The sequence below is a fragment of the Cavia porcellus genome, unplaced genomic scaffold, assembly GCF_034190915.1.
Source record: "Cavia porcellus strain 051 isolate PalLab524CR breed Dunkin Hartley unplaced genomic scaffold, mCavPor4.1 scaffold_4, whole genome shotgun sequence".
Lineage (NCBI taxonomy): Eukaryota > Metazoa > Chordata > Mammalia > Rodentia > Caviidae > Cavia > Cavia porcellus.
The window spans coordinates 50,952,251-50,971,990 of record NW_026947487.1 but is presented as its reverse complement, the minus strand read 5'-3'; the positions used below and the strand labels follow the sequence as shown (position 1 = coordinate 50,971,990).

The window sequence follows — 19,740 nt, the reverse complement described above, 5'->3', positions numbered from 1 at the left end:
CCAGTCACCTCCCCAAAGTCCCACATATGATTCTATAAGTCTTGGGGGGGATATCCAGTTATAACAGGTAGTGTGAATTCTCCCATCAAAGAATTAAATCATATAGTGATGAACCAAGCTCCAGAGAGCAGGTGTGGAGGCCCAGGGCAGCCTGGGCTGAACTGAGGCCAATCCTGGGAGCTGAGCATGGGGAAGCCACGCTGGACAGATCCTTGAGGTCCTCCTAACAGGGACCATAGAGCAGTCAATGCTTTGGATACCTTTGGGGAACAGACAAATGTGAGCAAAAATGTTAACACCAGTTAGAAATATAATAATCTTAGTTTTGAAGCATTTCCATCAAAATAATTCAGGTTTTGAAAAGATCCCAGAAGCCCCTGTTCTGAGTAAATATGAACTGGACCAACTACAGATCTGTGGCCGAAGTCCTCCTCTCTGCCCACCGTCCTGGTTGCCCTGGCTATGAGTGGTAGGAGAGGGCCATGGAGCTCTCCGTTCCCCTTCACTTTCTCACTCTGGGTCTCTGTCATCTATGAAATGAGGAGGGCAGAGCGGAGGCACTTTTAGGTTCATTCTGGGTCTGAAATTCGAGGATTCCTTTTCTACTTCTGCTTGCTTTTCCTCCACACTCTACTTCAACAGGGAAAGAGGAAGAGGAAGAGCCAAAAGGGAGAGCAAGAAGAAGAAGTGACAAACACTGAATGGGTGTCATTCAGGTACGTGCTCCACAGACAGGTTGCACTCTGGGCTGAGTGGAATCCTGCAGCCCACTCTCAGGACCTCTGAGGTGTTTTCTGGGGTACTCATTCAGCCCTAAAAAATCACAGTATCCTCATAGCTCTCTTATGGGGGTAGCATGCTGAGGTCGGAGATTTGTTGGAGTGACACAGTTAGTAAGTAGTTATCTCAGTCCATCTGAGCAACTACACAGAACACCAAAGCCCAGGTGACAGTGAGCAAGGGGAATTTGTTTCTCACTTTCTGGAGGCTTGAGGTCCCAGATCAGGGTCCTTGCATTCTGGCGAGCCCATTCCCGGTTCATAGGTGACAGTTGTCTCACTCTGTCCTATGGTGGGAGAGAGAAGGCGTCTCAGGCACCTTTGATGATGAGCAAACTCATTCCAATGTGGGGCTTGGTCCTCATCACTTCCCACAGCCCGCCCCTCTTAGTACCATCAGGGTGGAGATTAGGTCTCCATCAATGAATTCGAGGGTGACCAAGCCCTCCGTCCATGGTGGAGGAGATGATTCCAGCCCAGGAGCTGTGTTCTCTGGGCTGTGGCTTCATTCCCAGGGTCACATCTCCCATCACTTGCACTGTCTCCTGAGGAGGAAGAGGAGAGGCACAGAGCTCAATGGTGGGTGGGAGGGAAGAAGTGCTATGAGAAGATGGGAGAAGACACATGCGCTATGGACTCACCAGGGGCACAGTGAGTGGTGACCACACAGCAGGCCCTGGTCCACTTCATGCTCCTCCCTCCACAGTGAGCTGCAACTCACCTCCCTTGGGCTGTGGTGCCCATCTGGTCCTGGTTTTTCACAGACAAAGCTGTTCTCTAGGCCAGATAGAATCTCTGCAGCCCCCTCTCAGCACCTCTGAGGTCCTTGCTGGAGCAGTGACAGACACTGCTAGGAGAATGGGTGGATGAGGGCCTGGAGACCGCAAAGGCAGGCCTCCACTTCCCCATTCCTGTCTGCAGTGTTCTGTGGATTAACACTGGCTGTAATATGTCTCTCAGCTTAGCCCTGTAAGCACATCTGAGAAGACAAACTCAGAGGTCACAGGCTTTTCAGTCCCAACACCTTTGTCCCGACCTCCAAACCTCAGCTGTTCCCTGCACTGGTCTGGTCTCTGAGTGGTATTGGTGGCCTCTCTGTGAAATGGGGTCCCTTGGTCTGTGTCACCTGGAGAGGGCCATGAGCTCTGTAGCCTGGAGTCCAGCAGGCAGGATGCAGCACTGGTCCCTCTGAGTCAATTTGGAGCTCGTGTCTTGCGGGCCAGGGACACGTGTCAGAGGCAGAGTCCTAATCGGCGGTTAGCCTGACCATAGACTGGTGCAGAGCTGTCTTTCAGTGCAAGGTCAATGGCGACATCTTTTCTCTGTCCCTACTTGAGCTATTACATTTCCAATTATCTCTCAATTTTCCTGATGGGGTCAGCAGGGTGCACTGTCTTCATCTCTGCCCTTGACTCGGAAGTGCTTCTTGTGACTTTGCCCTGTCCCTGGGGAAAATCTCATGCTTCCTGATGTAACCACTCCAGCCCAGTGTTTCCTGCCCTTTCTCCTTGCTTCTCTCCCTTGCAGCATAAGTAATGACCTCAAAGAAAGTGGATGTCGGGTGGGCGTGGGGCACTCCCTGAATCTGCGGCTGTCTGTTGTTGGCTCCTGAAGTAGGGGAGGAGGCAGGGACCTGAGAGCTGAGTGTGAGGGCAGAGGCTGTGCTGGCTGGGGACTTCCCTGAGGATCCCTGAGGGTTCTGTGTCCAGGGTCCCCTGGTACAGGCTGTCCCCTCAGGTTGGGGTCAGTAGTGGGTGCCCAGGCTTTCCCCTGAACCTGGATCTGAGGGAGGGCATCCCTGCCATCAGCCTGAATGGACCAGTGCAGGCAGCCCCAGGGTCCTGGGAGGGGACAGGCATGGAAGAGGCGGGCTAAGTGGAGAGGCTGAGAAGTGCTCCCAGGAACCTCACTGCAGTGCTCTTCGGTCACAGTGGGGAAGTCCTGCTTGAGAGTGTGTCCCCCGTGTCACCAAGCTGAACTCTCCTACACTGAGACCTTTGCATTGAGCTGCATCTCAGCCCCTTTGCTACTTTGTATGACTTTTCAAACGGGTTTAGTCATTCTGTTGCCGGCTGCACTCAAAGTTGCACGGCCTCCAAGATGACTGGTTTTACAGGTAAGTGCCGCCACGCCTGGCTTTCCTTAGAGTTTTAAGAGCTGAACACAGAGCCCAAGTCTGACCCACGGTTCCCCTGAGCTCCTGGACCAGCTGGGTTTCTGAGAGGGGCTGTCCTGTCCTGCAGGATGGTTGCCTGTGGCACCCTTACTCCTATCCCGTGAGACGCTGCCTGCACCCCCATGTGCACACATGACCACACACACAGACACACACGTGCACCCACCCACCCACACTGTTGCGGCACCAAAAATGTCCCCAGACATCGCCGAATGTCTCCTGGGGGCAGAACCATCTTGGTGGGAAACTGTGATAGAGACACTGGCTTGTCTTTCTAGACCACAGGATGGAGTTTCTTCCTTCGGGTTGTGCAAAGGTTCTGTCACCTCCACAGCCCTGTGCCAGTCTGTACGACACATATAGGAAGTTGCCATCCGTGTCTACCTGGTGCTGGTGAAGGGCTGTTTCCTGCTGCCTTCATCTTGCTGAGGCCAAAGCGAGGAGGTCCCTGGGGCCTGTGGACCACTGGGCTCCTGCCATTTTTGCCTTGCTCCGGCACGAGACCTGGGGTGCTGTAACCAGACCTGGGTGCTCGACTCCTACCCCTGAGAGGGTACGAGGGTGTCCAAAGGTACAGATGCACTTACATTAAAAGCATCATTCCACGTGAAAAGAACATGGCCACGAGTCCCCCTCGCTGTGACCCCATCATCCTGGCCACTTTCTGAACAGCTCTGCAGTGCTCTTTCCTGAGTGTCTTTAGTTGCACGGCTGTGGCTGGGTCCATGGCCTGAATCTACCCAAGACATTGTCTTTCCTGGTCATTGCGCTTTGGGGAAGAGCAGAAGTGACACAGAACACAGTGACAAGTCCGATGAATAAGGTAGGTGAGGAATTAGCTCGTCTCTCTGTTGCATTGCACTCAGTAGCAGCATTCACTGCATTTTTGATTATGCCTCTTAATGACACCAAAGATGACTTTCAAACCTGCTTCATAACGGTGTATGTCAGAGAGAGAGGGAGAATTCTGGGGTGGGGGGACTCACGACAATGTGTCTTTTAAGGTAATAAAAAAAACTGGTTACAGTGTATTCTGCTCACCTTTGGTATGTGCAGTTCATCTGGTCCCTGCCTGAAGTGTGGATTTTGTTTGTCTTATATAAAGGCTTGCCTAGATTCTTTAAGTTTTAGGAGGAAAACATGTTCTCTTCCTTGAAGGAGCAATGGACGTCTTCCTCCCCTGCACCTTGGAGACAGAGGTGCTTAGATGCTTGGTCTCTTGTCTACTGCGCTGTTATTACTTACAGGATGCTCAGGAATAGTAACGTGGTAATTTGTCTTTCAAATCATGTTTTACTTATAGCAGCAATAACAGGAAATGGGCACTATTTTTCAGCATTATAATACAATTCACTCTTTGATATCAACAGCTTTATCTCATCTCATTGTTTATACCGCATTCCTATTCCTCTGGAAAGAACAATATTTTTCCCCTGAAAAGTAATTTATTCTTGTCTAAGGATGGCTTCAATAGTAACAGATGGTCCATTTTTGATATTGTCCCTATCCCTACTCTTGCTAGCATTTGATCAGATATTAAAATCAGTAGTTTGGAACCCTTCACATCCCTGCACATAGAGGTTTGCTAGTAACTTGGCTTCTTTTATTTATGTGACGATGGTGTTGCTTGGATAGCTTTAGACTATGGGCAATTTGGTAAATTTATTTGCACTTGTCACAAGGAAAGTGTTTGAGCAAATCTCCTTCCTGGTTCCCGGTTACCCAGAATAGTTGTGGGATAGATAGACTTTCACGTTGGTGTGGCCAGGGCTAGAACCCACCATGCACCTGACTCTCTCCAAGTAACGCGCTTTTGACTTTGTTCTAATGTTAAAATTTATTCTGGGGCCAGGACTGAATCTAGCTTGCAAAAATCGGTTTGGCTTGGTTCAGGACATGGGACTGGAAGCCAGACTTCCTTTGTTGTCTTATCAATTTGCTGAGTTAGGGAAGACAGTCACAAGATTATCCCGGCTCTATTTTCCGAGGTGATGCGGGCACCTCAGGGCTCCTGAGAATGAAGCGTGAGGTTGAAAAAGCTTTAAAAATTTCAGAGCTATAAAGTGATCACTTTTTAATGTTAAAAACGAGCAGTGAAGTAAATCTGTTGTATAATGAAGGAACTCTGCGTAAATTAGCCTTGGTGTCAAAGGGCAGTCCCTCGAAAGGTTTTCTTCCCTTCCTAGTCAAAGCAAAACTTGCAAAGACACACAGGACATTTTGCAAACTTCTCTTCATGTCGCCCTGGGCAGGAGGGGACACATGTATTTCTGCTCTTGGGCATCATATGGCATAACAGCGTGACTGCTGTTGTGGATAAGCCACTCTAAGTTTTGTTTCCAAAATTGTTAAATTTTGAAGGTGATAAGGTTTTGTATACTCCGTTTCTCCATCTTATAATCACTGAAATTGTCTTTTTTCCCCTTTATTGGACAGAAAGCAGAGGCCACTGATCCTCCTTCTTTTGACAGCATTTCTTTGTTGGCTCCTTTTTGTGATAGTCATGTGACATTTTCCGTGTGTATCATTATAAAGCCTCACATGATTATTATTTCTTTTGAAGAAAATAAAGCCAAGTAAAATAAAACAGAATAAAGCCAATCAAAATGAACCAGTATAAATGACATAGGACTTCAAAACAAGAGGAAATCAACAATGGTTATCACAATGCTTCTTGCTGTCTTCAAAATAGCTGCAGATACTTGCAGACACAGTAAAAATCAAACAGAACAGAAGAGAAGAGAACCAATAAAAACAAAATAGTGAATGCAATAAAGGACTTCACAACTAGATAATAGTAAATCCACAATGGCTATCATAATATATCGTGTTATCTTTGAAATAGCTGCCTATGCCATTGGATATAATAAAATCAAACAAAGCAAAACAGAAATTAACCCAGTCCAATGAAACAGTGAAAATGATACAGGACTTCAAAACCAGATAATAGGGAATTAACAGTGGCCACTACCTTCAGAAGAAGACCCACATAGATGCTACACGTATGCTGTTATCCTCTGGGTAGCAGACCAGACTCCCAGCTTTCGAACTGCAGAGCCAGTGAAACACTAAACACTACAAGCATTAAATTGTGTTTTACCTCAATCAATAGCTATCGTTGCAGCCTGTGTTTCTCCGGATCAGCTGGTCACTTATGGCAGGGGGAGGGGGCTGGCTCTTCTTGTTTGTCAGCCCACGTGCTGGAAGGGGCTAGGATCTGGCTGTCCCCCCAGCAGCATGTGCACGGTGCTGATTCGCAGAGAGTGCTTGCTTCTTGGTGACTTCTTGTTCTCTTCCCCCACAGTCCACAAATGGCTCTCTGCATGATTATTGTAGAAAAATTGAAAAATACAGATGTGAAAAAAGAAATAACTCCTGTGTTATCTCCTGAGGTACTCCAGGGACACCTCTTCAACATATGTTGTAGTCTAAGGAAAAGCAAGCTACATAACAATATGTACAGTTTCTATGACTTAATTGTGTGAAACATTTGTTGTGTGTGTGTATATATATATATATGAATGTTTGTGCATATATAAAATATATCTCTGCATGCAAATGAATAACAAAAACCTAAGAAAGATACATTGAAGCCAAGTGTGGTGGTACATGCCTGTAATCCCAGTGCAACAAAATTTTAAAGCAAGTCAGTCAGGGGTAATAATGGTGCATACATTGTGCACTGTCATTCCCAAATCATTCACCCAGAGCGTGAGGTATCTACCTTTGACTGACCAAACAAGGCTGGCACAAATCTTTCTCTTCAGAGAACTCAGAGAAATCAGTGGTATAACTATCTTATTTTTATATACATATACATATACACATATATATTTTTATTTCAGCTTATCACACTAATGAAACAATACAGTGTTTGCACGTGTGTCTTATTTATTTCACTAATGAGTATGTTCTCAAGGCACATCATTTACCTATTAAAGTGTCCAGCTTATCACTGTTTATGGCTGAGTAGTACTTTGTTGTATAAAAATACCACATCTTTTTTATCCATCCCTCAGTAAATGGGCATTTAGGTTGTTTCCAAGATCTAGCTATTATAAACTACGCTGCTTATAAAAATGGGTGCACATATATCACTATGGTTCGATGTTTTTAATTCTTTTGGGAATATGCCCAGCATGGGAACAGCTGGGTGGAGTTCGACCACCAGTCCTAGTTTTTTGAGGAATCTCCACACTGATTTCTGCAGTGGCTGCACCAGTCTGCACTCCCACCAACAGTGGAGGACAGTTAATGGCTGGGGGTTTACACTGCTGGTTCTTGGAAGTGTACGATAAAATGCATGTGCTGCACTGTTGCAAAGGAAGTTTATTTATTAGCCATTGTCAAGGGATATCAACACCACCAACAGAGGCAGAGCAGGGAAGGACCCCTGCCCCAAGGCGGATGACTATAGGTGCTTCCCCAGCAGCTCTGCTCTCCCAGGTCCCCTGCACGGGAGTGAGCCTCATGCATAGGGCAGCTCTGCAAGGTCCCTGGGAGAGGAGGTGGCCTGCATGCTTCCACTGTTCACAGGATTTCTCGGGTATGCAAGAAGACTTTGGTGGATTTTTGATTCAGTGAAAAAGAGATAATTACAGCTGCCACATGAGGGTGAAGGACCAAAGGGTGCTCCCAGGGAGGGTGCCTCACAAAAAGAGAGATGTGGAAATGCACTTCCCAGCCTCCCAGTGCTCTCTGCTTGTGCTGCCCCTGGCTCTACGCAGCCCTCAGATGAGCACAGCTGCCCTATAGTGGCAGGAAGGCTGTTTGAGGGGAGGCAGGTTCGAGTACCTGTTTCCCCCATCTTTAGGTTGTTTATGGGTTTGACTCTTCTTTATCATTTATTTTTTAAAATTTTATTTAAAGAAAAAAAAAACAAAAACAAAACAGTAAAAGGGTACAAGTAATACAGAATTTCAAAAAATAAACAGTAAGAAATCACTAGTTAATAGATTACATATTGTCATCTTAGAAATAGTTGTTCAAGTTACAAAATTAAAGCATATAAAGTGGACATTCCAACAGTGAGACTGCAAACAGTTGTGTTCAATGATCCAACAAAAACTTCGTAATATGGTTATCTGTCTTACACATCTAAACACACTTGCAGTTGTATCCTTTAGAGCACTTTCTTTTCCTGTCTTTTTTACAATAACATTTACACATTTTGGGTTTTATTACTCCCACAGTTCTTATTACTTTTTTTTTTTTTTTGGAAAAGAATAAAACCAAATGTGATAAAACAAAGTCAGTCAAAACAAAGGATGGACATAGTACATGATGTAAAAACAGAATACAAGGTAATCAACAATGGTTACCATAATGCCTCTTGCTAATTTTTATCATTTATTGAGCTGGGGCAGTGGTACAAAATGTTTTACACATGCTCAGTTAATGTACACCATAGAACAGGTGCAAATCCAACACCCCTTTAGAGGGTCTTTAATTAACCCTAAGGTACATTTCTGTAAGACCTTTAAGAAACCCTAAGGTAGAACAATTCTGATCACAGTAAGAACTAATTTCTTATGGCCAGAAAAACTAATATATTTATAATTATCATCCCTGCCCAAACATTAATTATGGGTCCTTCAAGAATTACGCTCATAAATTATCACAAGGCAAGTCGATTTCCTATCTATTGGTATTAATTAGAGAGTATGTGTGGCATGATATGCAGAAATAGGCACAGAATACATTTTCAGTGAAATTTTCTCGTTTTTTAAATATTTGGTAATATTTCCTTAATTAACAAAGAGTGTGCCTTCCCTCTTGACCAGGGCTTTTACTAATGACAGGGTTGGAAATGACGGTGTGTGTGAATGTCAGAAAGTGTGTTTTGGACTGAGGTACACATCCATTAATCCTCTCTAACACACTGGCACTCGACTCCAACACACTTGTCCGGTTCTTGCCACTCTCTGAAGCAGTTCCACAGCCCCGTTTCTTGAGTGTCCTTCATTACAGTTGTGGCCAACTGTCCTGAAAGGTGCCGACTGGGGACTCAGGGAGAGAAGGACCCGGTGCCACTTGGGCACAAGCTGCCTCTCCTTTGAAGAGTGCTTGTCTGTGACATTCACCTTATTTTCGATCACAGTTCCGAGGACACACAGAGAGGAGGACTCGGAGAGCTGCTTCGGGAAGCGGAGGAAACTCCAGGATGAGTGTGTTTGTGGTCTGGAGGAGGTTTCCAGGCAATTCTTTTGCCATAACCAATTTCTTTTAAAAATCTGGTCACCATAGTTTTCAGATTGCATCTTAAATTCCCTGACCATAATGTTCTACAATCCAGATGGGCAGGTGACATGCCAAAAGCTTCTTAAACACAGAGCATTCCTCATGTGATTGGAGCAGCAGTAACAGCCCGAGGAAGAAGGTGCTCTTTTCTCAGGCTTCAGAGTCCTTGTCCATCATTTGCAGGACACTTTGAAGGGCAGTGAGGTCATGCACCTTGTGAATTTCTGTCTACTGTCCTATTTAGGGAGAATTCATGTTGCATAAGGGATTGACACACATTTAATTGCAGACTAAACCATTTAAAAGTATACAGGATTAACATCTAGGTTCAAGACAGAGATTCTTGAAATGTAAACTAGCTGGGCGTGGTGGCACATGCCTGTAATCCCAGAACTATGGAGGCTGAGGCAAGAGGATTGCCTTGAGTTCAAGGACAGCCTGGAATACATGTGAGTTCAAGGCCATCCTGAGCTGCATAGCAAGATTCTGCCTCAAAAAAATAAAAAAGACAATGTAATCCAATTAATACAATGTTGTGACCTGAAGTTATCAGAACTGATGCCATGTGCTTGGTATCCATAATAATCTATTAGTAGGTAGAGCCACCATTAAGTTCACTAATAGCTTTAGTTTTAAGTGGCAAATTGCATGTATTCAAACTAATTAGGTATAGTCTTTTCTTTTATTCATATTCCTGCTTTGTTGATTGCTAATTTTTCATCCTAAGAATCAGAATAATAGCTCTACTCATTTGCATTGGTTTCCCTCCTTTAGATAAATGACTTTCTAATATCGCCTCAAACAACTTTAATTCTTGGCTCACAGAGTTCTTTCCAAATAAACACGAGGAAGTCCCCTGGCTTCCTCTATGTTGACAGTGATCGTACAATCCCGTCGAATATTCTCTTTGGCCATCACTGGCTAGCAACTTGCTGTTAATCTTTTCTAAGAAAAGCAAGCCTTTCCTTTTGCAAGTTAAAAAGCACTATTATAAAGTATCCTCATATGGCAAATGCTCATCTGAAATTATTTTTTCCCCTAAATCCCACTGTGACTCTTCCAGAGGAAATAGGGGAATGAGGCAAGCATGGTGTGATGTCCACCCATGGAGTATGCTGCCCTCTGTACCATGCCCACTCCCTGGAGGATTCTGTCCAATTCTGTCATTTGCTTCTACCAGTCTAGCAAAGGTCAGCCTCCCATGGGAAGCACACACTGCCAGGTTTAGCTAGGAAGGGAAAAGCTAAACTCTGCTTCTAATCTGGGTCCTTTGAGTTCTTTCCCGTGGGGCTCTAAGACTTGAGTCTCCCAGCCACACATGAAGATATAAGTGGCAAGGTGCCTTCAGGAAGTGGGGCTGTGGTCAGGATGCCACAGGCGGCTATGACAGACAGCTCAGGGTGCGTGGACCTCACACATCTTCATTCATTGTGGGTCTCCTTCTTCTCCTCTACCTGTCCTTTGTCTTGGTCCCCTCCCCATCTGCGGAAGGTCTGTCTGTTTAGTGCAGAATGATGATCTTATTAAAGATCTTGTCTTTGAAAACTCACTGGCCTGGGTAGGGGATGGTACATGACCAACAATCCCACCACTCTTGGAAGTCAAGGCAGGAAAATGGCAACTGCAAGCCTGGCCTGGGTGATTTAATGGTTTGGTGAGACTTTGTTTCAAAACAAACAAAATAAGGGCTCGGGGGTGCAGTTCAGTTTTAAGGCCTTGGGTTCAATGCCAACACTGGAGAGAAACAAAAACAAAACCAAAAACAAGGCAAGCATCTCAGTGGGAAGAGAACTGCGCTGATTGATATCACATACACGCTGGTATGTGCACACACAAACACCTATGGTCATAAGTAATTCATTTGTGTCTCCATGTTTGCTGTATTTTGCTGTTCCTGAGCTGTGGAATTGTGTCTGAAGGATGTGAAATTATCTGCTCCACAACAAAAATCTGCCTGAGGATCAAGGAAGAAGCAGGACTTGGCTTACTCAACCTGGGGACCTCATAGCCCAAGGGCTCTCAGCAGTGGAATTATCTGCTCAGGCATTGACTCGGAGGCCTCTTCTGATCTTGGGTGAAGTCTGGGAGGTCTGTGATGTAAATGCCTTTGGGATCAGTGCTCTGACCAAAGGGACATGGCTCTAAGCTACCTGGCTTGATGGGCTTACTCAGTGGTAGTGCATCAGGGCATCCAAGGGGCCCCAGGTGAGCTCCAAAATGGCACCAAGATGGCACCAAGAGGGGCTAGCATGGAAACAGGTACCATGGTCCTCTGAGAAGACAATCCAGGGAAGAGATGCTCTCATCGTGACATTGGCCCTGGAATCCTGAAAAACTGATCAGTTACTCATCAGAAGACTGGACCACATAAACATGCCAATGACAAAGGGAAGCATCACTGAGTTGTGATGGGGAGCAGTGACTATGGGTGACTGCAAGGCTGTGTTCAGTGATCCAGGCACTTGGTTCCTACAGCCAAGTGAAAAGAAAGCCTGGCTACTGCTCCAACTGGCAGCAGAACCTGGTATCATTCATGAGGTGCTGATTTTAGGAAAATGGAGAACACACAAGTCCTGAGGTTAAGGTAGCTTCCACCCTGATTTCAGGAGGGCTGAGAAGCCAGGCAGGGTGCCCCTGAGAGGGCAGTGTGTGAAGCTGTGAGCGTGAAGCCAACAGTGCAGTGGAGACCCCAGAAGTTTGGAAAAGCCAGGAATGTGGATCATCTAAGAACTGCAAGAACTGAACAGAGCAGGCCTAAGAGAAAAGCCCTGAGAGCTAAAACCCCCAGAAGTACCATAAGAGAGGAGTCATGAAAGCCTTCTAGAGCTCACAACTTAGCACACATTGCTTCAGATAGTGCATGTGCAACTATAGGACTTAACGTTTGACCTGCTGGATTTTGGACTTGATGTGGTCTCATTCTCTTGTATTTCTCTGTATTTTTTGTAACGGTAATGTTTATCTTGTGCCACTGAAGTTGGAAGTGTGTAACTTTGTTTTCATTTGTATAGGAATTACAGCTGACAGTTTGCCTTATATCTTAGAGAAGACTTGGGACTTGGACTTCTCAGCAATGCTGAGACTGTTAGGATTTTGGGAACTCTTGGAGATGGAATAAAATGCCCTTTATATAGAGGGATGTGCATGAGTCTTTGGAGCGCCAGGTGCCAAATGTTATGGTTTGTGTCTGGATGTCCCTCCAAAGCCTGATGCAGTCATGGAGGTGCTTTTCTGAGGTGGGCTGTAGAGTTTGTGATTGATTCACCATCTAGTGCTGGGATGAAGGGTGTCAGTACTACACCCATCATGGGACAAGTAGTCTGCATACATTATAAGGGATGAAAGGAGTCTTTGCATGGTCCTCCCTTTTTTTGCTTGTTGCTTTTGCTGTCTTCTGCTGCCATGAACTCTTGCCCCTCTGCCATGTGCCAACTGCCTTGGAGCCAGCTGATTAATGGACTGAAACCTCCACAAACTGTGAGCTAAACAAACCTTTCCTTCCTGAATTTTGAGTGTTGGGTATTTTGTCCCAGTAATGAGAAAAAAGTAACAAATATAGTGCCAGATCTGGTGAATGAGGTGGATAAAAAATACAAGATGTTTTATTTTCCAGCAATTAAATATTTTGAATTGATTTATGACATTGAGGCTACCAAGAAAAGACACTCATGAAAGAGAACTTTCAGAACTGCTTTAGAAAGTGACAAGAATGAAAAGATTGTGTTCAAAGTGAGGGGATTAATTTCAAAGAGTACTTTAGTGTAATAATTTTTAAAAAATATAAACACTCACCAGGATTTACAATCACCCTTTGAACAAGTACTGTATTATGAGTGAGAAAGATAACATCTCTCTGTATACACATCTATATATTTGATTATTCTCTATCAAGGCTTTGGGAAAACAGATACTCCATATCCTCAGTAGCTATGTAAATTAGTATGAGACTTGTGTCTTTTAATTTCCAATGTTCGTAATTCTGAGTATTCAGTCTGGAACCATTCCAGCTGTAGAAATGAGCCTTAGAAACTCTTGAGCAGTGGTGTATAAACAAGACTGCACAGGTTGTGGCAGTGGTTAAAAATGGTGAAATGATAGCATCAAAGCAAATATTATTGTGTCATTATGGTAAAATATATTGGGAAAGTATACATTCATTCATGTAGGATTGTAGACCTCCAAATACTTACTTGGAAAAGGGTTAAAATGCATGTTTAAAGTGAGTTTTCGAGTAGTGAGCATGAAGGTTGTATGGGATTTGGGGGAACATGTGTTTATATAGGACCCTTATTAGATACTTCTGCAGAAAATCTGCCAGATCTCTTGGATTATCTACCAGGATGGTGAGAGGCAGCTGTGTGGTAAGGATGAAGGAAGATTGTTACTCTCATTAAATTTCTGTATTTCTTTTTTACACCAAGAATATTTTCTAAGCAGAAGAAATACTATGAAAATAAAAAGAATAGTTCAGCACTTGCCTTGAAAGCTTGAGGTCTCGGATTTGATTCCCAGTACCTGCCCCCTCCCCACAAAAAAAGAAAAAGGAAAGAAGAGGGCAGAGTACTGCATGGGCAGAGTCTGGGTGTCCAGCCCACACATAGGTCAACGGCCCCACTTGGTCTCAGGGTGCCACGTGACTGCTGCTGGGCTTGCACTGCAGGCCTAGATCCCTTCTTTTTGCTCTGGCTCTTCCACCACTGGACTTTCCACAATCAAGGGCCTCTCCTCCTCCTCTCCTTTTTACCACTTCCTGCAACTGCTTCTTTCACTTATGTAAGAAAACTCATCAGTATTTTGCTAGCTAGTTCCCATAATCATTTAAATTCATCCAATAAGGTACAGGAATGACTGCTAACAGCTTGAAAGCTTCCTCCTTTCTGGTGAATCCATGCACAGAGCTAACTCAAACAAATCAATTATTTAAAATGTTATTAAAGCAAATACATTAATCTCTCCTGAACGATGCTGGAGTCACTGGCCTGAGGTCAGGTTGGTCCTGTAGGCTGGCTGAGCCAGTGGGGAGAAGGAGAGAGAAGCCTTCGGAATAAAAATCGCTTTCAAAATGCGAGTCATGGGTGGACTTCATATTGTTGACTTATCTCAGTGTGAACTGTAGGCCTTTACGCATATGAGGTGGACTCTTAAAAATATATAGTAAATAGACATTCTTTTTTTTCTTTTGGTCTATAAATTTTGACTCTGCATACCTGTATGCACCTATTGGACACAGAGCACTAACACCCACCAGAATCTCTTCATGGCTATAGGGTTACATCCAGTTCCACCCCTGACACCTGCCCATCTTCCACTCGGAGCTACTGTAGCATGTGTGTCTTTGGAGAAAATCATCGAAGAGAAGTGACGGAGTGTGCAGCCTTTGGAGACGAGTTGCTTTGCTCTGCTTCATCCAGATGTGTATCCAGTGTCTTTCTTCCTGTTGCCCAATTGTACACTGTGCGGAGCCAACCGTTGGAGACACCTGAGCGTCTTTCAGTTGCCAGTGATGAGGAACTGACCTGCTGTAAATATTTGCCTCTGTGTTTCTTGGTAAATATCCAGGAGTGGTGTTATAGTTTGCAAGGGAATAGATTTAATACAGGACACATAATTTATAGGATTATTTTAAAATGGTCACCCAAAAAGTCAAATATGGAGAATGCAGGAGATCTGTCCATGCACTGGAGACCCAACGAATCCAGCTGAAGTCCTGGATCCCACAGCAATGGCAGACACAAGTCCCAGAGCCCATGACAATGTCTCATGCAAGTCTGTTTCATGGATCTGCACTGGGAAGGTCCAAAGGCCAGCAGTAGAATCTAGAAAGTCTACACCAGCAGGATGAGGGATCTGTGCCAGTAGCTGAGGGATCTGCGCTAGAGCCAGGAAGCGATGCTCAGGTAAGGACCAGAGCTCCCCTGAAGAGAACCACAGCCATTGTCAGTGACAACAAGGACCTGAACTTCTCCAACAGTGAGACGAGATGAGTTCATATCAGGAAAACCAGCATGCCAAGCTTCTCTGGGAAAATCAACATCACAACATCTTCCCTCCAGTTCTCCTTTTATGCTGTTGGCAACAATCCTCAAGCGGGCCCTCCACGCCCAGCACTGCGCTCACTCAGTTCAGCTGGATGTGACACGTTGACCATTAGTTAACCCACCACAAGTGGGATTTCTGGGTCTTATGTTAAGTGCATGCCTAATTTTATAAAAAACTGAATCTTTATAAATGGTATTGTGTTTTGAAACTTTGGTTTTCAGTTGTTCATCGCTATTAACTATGCAATTGTTTGGATCTGTGTCTGTGCATTTGGCTTTGGGTGTTGACAGTATTCTGTAGTCTTAAAAAATTCACTTCTTACTTCTTAGGAGGTTTGCATTCATTTATTGTTCAGTTCTTCAGAACTTTTTATAGACCACTCTATTCTCTGCCAATACTGGGAATTTTATTTCTGCCTTGTTAATCTCCATGCCTTGTACTGAATACAGTCATCGTGGAATTTTTGTGGTTTTGTATTTTGCAGCTTGCAAGTGTTGTTTATCAGACATTCATTCCGTTCTACTTTTCCTGCCCATCCCATCAATAAGCATGAAGCTTTGTGAAGACCTGGTCCTACTTCAGCAAATGTGACTGAATGGCTGTTCAGTCTGTAAATACAGTGTCTTCCATAGATTCAGGTTCAAACATTAGCCCAACCTTGTACTCTGAGGATGAAACCTCCGTGGTTGTGGTTCTCGATATGTATTTGGCGGGCATCAAGGGAGAACAAGGTGCTCCCTTGATCACAGGGTGTGTGACAGCTTTCTTCTTTATCCTGGTTTTGCCTGGCTTTGTGGTCAGAGTGTCAGTACATTGGCTCATTTCCAGATGCAGCTGTTCCCATCTGTGCATTGTTTCAGTATCTGGTGCATAGACACTTGGGTTGCTTAAAATGAATCTGAGACAGAACCTCTGATCAGCACCTAGCCTGCTATCCTCTCGGGGAGGACACTGCACTCAAGCTCTGGAGCCCAGCCTGCTGCAGCAAACCTCAAAAGTCCCTCAGCAGGAGGAGACCACACCCTCCAATTATATTGCAAGAGGATCCAGTTGAAGTTTTTCAAGAAAAATGATCAGAAGCACTTTTGTGATGGGATGAAAGTGCCAGGCTCAACTGTGAGCGCTTCCCCTTCCCCTTCTGATGCAGGTCTCCACCTTTAACCAGGTCTGGCTTCCCTCTAAGGCTGAGGCAGGGAAGTTCCCAGCTGATAATGTGCGGTCTGCGGCTGTGGATCCTGGATTGTCACTGCCCAGGGCTGTAGCTTCCCTTTCCTTCCACTGCACCCTCACTCAGATTCTGTCCTGCAAAAGCCGAAGGCAGAGAGCAACCATCTGGAAGGGAATCCCAGGGCCATCTTGTTCCAGATGTTTCTGTAGGGAAGGCTCCAGTATGGCAGGAGGCTGCGGGCCCAGGGGGCTGCTCCCTCAAGGAGAGATCTGCTCACATTGCCTTCCCGGGAACCTTGAGCCTTCTGATCCATCCTGATTTCTCAGGGGGGTCAGCCTGAGTGTCCCTGATGTGTTGTGGCTTGCACTGCTGTTCCTTAGCCTCCCTGGAAAGTAGTTGCTTAGTAAAACACACGGGCCTTGAACGTAAGAGTACAGATTGAAATCTCTTCATTTGGGAAACGCCCTAAGAGCCGGGGTCAAAGGGACCATGTAGACAGACAGGGCTCTAGGTGTCTTCCTGGCTGCCGCGGGGGCCGGCCTAGGGACAGATGTGAGGTGGGGCACGGGCAGTCACCGCATCAGGACTGTGGGTCCTTGACGTGGCACAATTGTCTCCACAAAGCCCTTAGGGCAGAGCCTGCTGGCACCCACACACTTTTCCTGGGTCCAGATGTTCCCAGCAACTTTTGAGCAATGTCTCGGGAATCCTGAGAGCCACTCAGCAGAGAATGGTTCCAGGGAAGTCTGGCAATCCTGATGTCATCCTCCAGAGAGACCCTCATGCTGCTCAGGAGGTCCTCAAGACACAAGTTTCTGAAAGCAGAGCCCAAGATCCCCAAGTGACTTTTGTTTCCTCCGCGTTCGTACATTTGCCTACAGGCTCCAGAAGGTAGATCCAGGGTGCAAACCCAGATGCTTCTCTGCTTTCTGAGCCCTGGACTTTTTTTTCCCTCCTGAAAGACTGGATTTAAATGTGCACCATCAGAGGTGACAGGATTAGAGAATTTAATGAATTACAGAAGTATCCTATTAAGGGATAGAGATCATCCTTATAAACCATGAATTAATTTTTATGAATTAGGCCCGAAGAGCTTAAGTAAAATACTGCTAGTATTTCATAAGTAATTTCAGTCTCTTTAACAGTATAAGTCTCCAGTGTATAATATTTAGGTAATGATTATCATAAAGTCGACATCTTCTGAGTGCAATTTCATGTTCTTAGCGTTCCTCTGTGGGGAGCAGGGACCAGGGACCAGGCAGGCGGCATGTTTGAAAGACTGTTTATCCCACCTGATGCGTATGAGTTTGAAGGAAATACGGGGACCATGCAGACAGATGCAAAGAAAGCACCATGCACTGACCAGGTCCCTAAACCTGCTCAGACAGGAGAGAGGGGCTGCTACTCAGCTCCAAGGTGGGATTGAAAAATACAGTGAGTTCTGCAGCTCTTAATAATTTATTGCATATGAGACACTGCCGTGCACTCCCTTCCAGAGACCAAATATTCTCCTCCTCCTCCTCCTCTTCTTCCAGCACACCCATCCCATGGTTCTTGCCACTTTCTGGAGCTGCTTTGGTGCCTCTTTCAGCTCTTCAGGCCATGGCCTTGATCTCCTGAATCCATCCAAACATTTCCTTTTCATAGCTATTTTGATTTGGGGGAAAAACCAGAAGCTGCACTGAGCCAGACCTGAGGAATGAGGTGGCTATGGACACACGGTCATGTTTTTCTTTGCTGGAAATTGCCATAAGCGCGTAATCAGTGAGGATAATCAAAACGACAGTGGATGCTTAAATCTGAAAAATGACAGAGCAAGATGCCCTACCATTGTCCCTCCTTGTAACGCTCAGGACCCCCTCACTGGGTACACACTCACCTCGTCATTCTTGGCAAGTGTCTTTTATGGTGATTGTTATTGTGTGTTTGATTTAAACTTCCATCATGTGTTGGGGCATTCCTGTAGCATCTCATAGAGTCTGGGGTTCCTAAGCCAGAATGAAAGCGAATCAAAGAAGCCCACATTTTCTGAGTGGTTCCAGGACAATTTGTTGATTAAAGCAGAGGTGGCACAAGGTGCTAATTTGAAGGTTTCACATAGGATTCAAATTCCATAGTCACTGACTGACTGTGTGGTCACCACTGAGAACCGTAGAGAAGACTTCCTGGGTGGGTGTGGTTGCCAACTCGCAGTGATCAGAGCCAACTTTGGTCAGTTTTGTAGTGTTTCCCACTGGGGACTTCTTGCCTCCCGGCGTCACAGCCTGGACTCATTTGGACCCACGTCATGGTCAATGTGCAGGAAAAGGGAAGGACAGTTTCCTGAGGACTTACCTTAGGTCCTGCCCTGGGCCTTCTCTACATGATGTCTCTGAGTTTCCTAGTGCAGTTGGGGTGCGCATAGCCGTGCTGACTGCTGGTGCCTTGATCCCAGCTCCTCTTCCTCCCAAACCTCCTCTGCTCATGGATGGAGACCCAGGTTTGCTCACCCCCAGGTTCTGCGGCAGTTGGCAGAGGAGCTATGTGTGGATCTAGAGGGAGGAGAAGGGGAAGAGGAAGGCTGGGCCTTTCTCTCCTCCTTCCTCCATGCGCAGCAGTCCACTGCGGGCCACCCTCTGACTCCTCTGTCCCCCTATGGTCTTGGGGTGGGGTGGTGCTCTCAGGTCCCTCAATCTTAGTCCCTGGCCACCGCAGCACCCTGGGAGGTTAGGTCCTCCCTGGACGGCAGTCCCTGGCCGGGTCTGTGTCCTAGGATGCAGTCCCCACTCAGGTTGGCCTCCCTGAAACTGGGACTCTGAGTGAACTGCATCAGCCCCATCCACACCACGTCTGTGTCCATAGACCTTGGTTGCTAGCTGGGTCTGTATCTCACCCATGCTGCCCCTCTCACAGGTGCTCTCCCTCAGGTCCTGGTCACCCAGACCTTGCCACCAATCTGCCTGCAAAATGCATCAATGCTGACACCATACTGAACACCGTCTGATGGCATAGCAAACACCATCTGATGTCACAGTAAACTCCAGTGACATCATAGCAAACAGTCTACTACCATAATGCCCCCCTCTGATGTCACAACGAACCCCCTTGACATCACCCTCATAGTGAGCCCGCTAATGTCATGGTGAACCCACTGATCTCACAGTAAGCTTGATGTCACAGTAAACTCAAGCTGACATCATGATAAACTGCCTCTGATGCCATAATAAACTCAAGCTGCCACCATGGAGAACCCCTCTGATGTCACAGGGAACCCCTCTGACATCATAGTGCGCCCCTCTGACACCACAGAGAACTCCTGCAGCTGACTCTGCTGTCGTCTTAGGCAGTCACTTTGGAGC

The 19,740-nt window shown here is 45.8% G+C and overlaps 1 long non-coding RNA gene across 1 annotated transcript; it reads right to left on the bottom strand.

The window, feature by feature from the left end:
• Positions 1 to 1,006: 1,006 nt before the first annotated feature.
• LOC134475587 (uncharacterized) lies at positions 1,007 to 19,350 on the bottom strand. Its single transcript, XR_010046762.1, has 5 exons — positions 19,275 to 19,350; positions 18,737 to 18,933; positions 6,056 to 6,274; positions 1,174 to 1,324; positions 1,007 to 1,066 (listed from the first exon to the last, which is right to left on the bottom strand). It is a non-coding gene; the product is annotated as an uncharacterized LOC134475587 (long non-coding RNA).
• Positions 19,351 to 19,740: the final 390 nt, after the last annotated feature.